The sequence below is a fragment of the Arachis hypogaea genome, chromosome 18 (genome assembly GCF_003086295.3).
Source record: "Arachis hypogaea cultivar Tifrunner chromosome 18, arahy.Tifrunner.gnm2.J5K5, whole genome shotgun sequence".
NCBI classification, from domain to species: domain Eukaryota; kingdom Viridiplantae; phylum Streptophyta; class Magnoliopsida; order Fabales; family Fabaceae; genus Arachis; species Arachis hypogaea.
In genome coordinates, this window is record NC_092053.1 from 88,814,661 (window position 1) to 88,817,453 (window position 2,793).

At 34.8% G+C, this 2,793-nt stretch overlaps 1 non-coding gene across 1 annotated transcript; it reads left to right on the forward strand.

Annotated features, from left to right (window-relative positions):
- Nucleotides 1-209: 209 nt before the first annotated feature.
- On the forward strand, nt 210-313 carry LOC112774670 (small nucleolar RNA R71). The gene has a single exon (XR_003189143.1). It is a non-coding gene; the product is annotated as a small nucleolar RNA R71 (small nucleolar RNA).
- Nucleotides 314-2,793: the final 2,480 nt, after the last annotated feature.

Sequence of the window (2,793 nt, forward strand, 5' to 3'; positions counted from 1 at the left end):
CTCCTATCTTCTGAGTTGTCCCATTGTTCACAGGATTTCTTTCATAAGTGTACATGAATTGGCTATTTGCAACCATTTCAATGAGTTCCTGGGCTTCTTCAGGCGTCTTCTTCAGATGAAGAGATCCACCAGCAAAGTTGTCCAATGACATCTTAGACAGTTCAGACAGACCATCATAGAATATGCATATGATGCTCCATTCTGAAAGCATGCCAGGAGGACATCTTCTGATCAATTGCTTGTATCTTTCCCAAGCTTCATAGAAGGATTCGCCTTCTTTCTGTCTGAAGGTTTGGACTTCCACTCTAAGCTTACTCAATTTTTGAGGTAGAAAGAACTTTGCCAAGAAGGCATTGACTAGCTTTTCCCAAGAGTTTAGGCTTTCTTTAGGTTGTGAGTCCAACCATGTCCTAGCTCTGTCTCTTACTGCAAAGGGGAAAAGCATAAGTCTGTAAACCTCAGGGTCAACCCCATTGGTCTTGACAGTGTCACAGATTTGCAAGAATTCAGCTAGAAACTGATGAGGATCTACCAATGGAAGTCCATGATACTTGCAATTCTGCTGCATCAGAGAAACTAATTGAGGCTTAAGCTCAAAGTTTTTTGCTCCAATTGCAGGAATTGAGATGCTCCTTCCACAGAAGTCAGAAGAGGGTGCAGTGAAGTCACCAAGCATCTTCCTTGTATTATTGGCAATGTTGTTATTTTCGGCTGCCATGTCTTCTTCCTTTTCGAAAATTTCTGTCAGATCCTCTCCAGAGAGTTGTGCTTTAGCTTCTCTTAGCTTCCTCTTCAAGGTCCTTTCAGGTTCAGGATCAGCTTCAACAAGAATACCTTTGTCTTTGTTTCTGCTCATATGAAAGAGAAGAGAACAAGAAATTATGGAATCCTCTATGTCACAGTATAGAGATTCCTTGAGGTGTCAGAGAAAATAGGAACAGAGGGATGAGGTAGGTAGGTAAGAATTCGAACATATGAAGAAGAAGAGATAGTCCGAATTGCTAATTGAGGAGGAGTGTAGTCCTTAAACAGAAAAAGGTGAGAAGGAAGAAGAATTTTCGAAAACAAAATTAAAAATTTAAATTAATTAAAAGGAATTTTGAAAAAGTGGTTGATGGTTTTCAAAAATTAATAGTGAGAAAGTGGTCAAGTGATTTTGAAATTAGCAATCAAAGAGATATGATTGAAAATTATTTTGAAAAAGATGTGACTGAGAAGGTATGATTGAAAAACAATTTGAAAAGATTTTAAATTAATGATATGATTGGAAATTAATTACTTGGCTAACAAGAAATTTAAAAGATATGATTCTAAAATTCAAATATTAAATCTTTCTTAATAAGCAAGTAACAACTTGAAATTTTTTAATCAAATCATTAATTGTAGCAAGGATTTTCGAAAATATTGAAAAATAATTTAAAAGATTTGATTTTGAAAAAGATATGATTGATAAGAGAGGATGTGAAAAAGATAAGATTTTGAAAATTTAGTTTTAAAACTTTCAAAATTGAAAGAGATTTGAATTGAAAACAAAATTACCTCCTTGCTGCTATCCTGGCATTAAACGCCCAGCCAGGTACCCTGGCTAGCGTTTAAACGCCAGTTTTCCTTCTTCAATGGGCATTTTGAACGCCCAGCTTTTTCTATGTAATTCCTCTGCTGCATGTTCTGAATCTTCGATTCTCTGTGCTATTGACTTGGAAAGATATATTTTTGAATTTTTAATGATAAGAGAGAAAAACAATAGAATGAAATTAAACATGAAAAACTAAGGTTAAATAAACAATGCATGCAAGAACACGTTTTTGAAAATTTATCAGGAAAACAAAGACATGCAAGACACCAAACTTAGAAGTTTGTATACTAGGGACAATAATAATTTGAAAATGCATATGAAAAATAACAAAAGACACAAAACACGAGAATTTAAAGATCAGACCCAATAAAATCACCAAGAACGACTTGAAGATCATTGAAGAACCTAATGCATATATTCAAAAAATACAGGAACATTAAAAAATTAAAAACATGCAAGACACCAAACTTAGAATGTGACACTAGACTCCAAAAAGAAACATAAATTAAAATTTTTTTTTGTGATTTTATTAAAAATATTTTTTTGTATTTTACGAGAAATATTTGGAAAAAGAAAGATAAGGATTTCAAAATTTTTAATACGAATTCCAAGAATCATGCAATGTTAGTCTAAAGCTCCACTCCAGGAATTAGACATGGCTTACTAGCCAGCCAAGCTTTCAGTGAAAGCTTCGGTCCAAAATACTAGACATGGCCAATAGCCAGCCAAGCTTTAGCAGATCATTACATTCAACAACAAGATTGATAGAAATCAACAAGCTCTTATGATGATAAGTTAAAACCTCGGTCCAAAAGATTAGACATGGCTTCACAGCCAGCCAGACTTCAACAGATCATCATGAAACTCTAGAATTCATTCTTAAAAATTCTGAAGTCATAGAATAATTTTTTTTTGAGAATTTTTTTAAAAATAAAAACCTTAAAAATAAAATTACCTAATCTGAGCAACAAGATGAACCGTCAGTTGTCCAAACTCAAACAATCCCCGGCAACGGCGCCAAAAACTTGGTATATGGAATCGTGATCGCACACTTTTCACACAGCTCCATGCAGCTGACTAGCAAGTGCACTGGGTCGTCCGAGTAATACCTTACATGAGTAAGGGTCGATCCCACGGAGATTTTCGGCTTGAAGCAAGCTATGGTCATCCTTGTAAATCTCAGTCAGGTGGATTCAAATGGTTATGGGATTTTGATA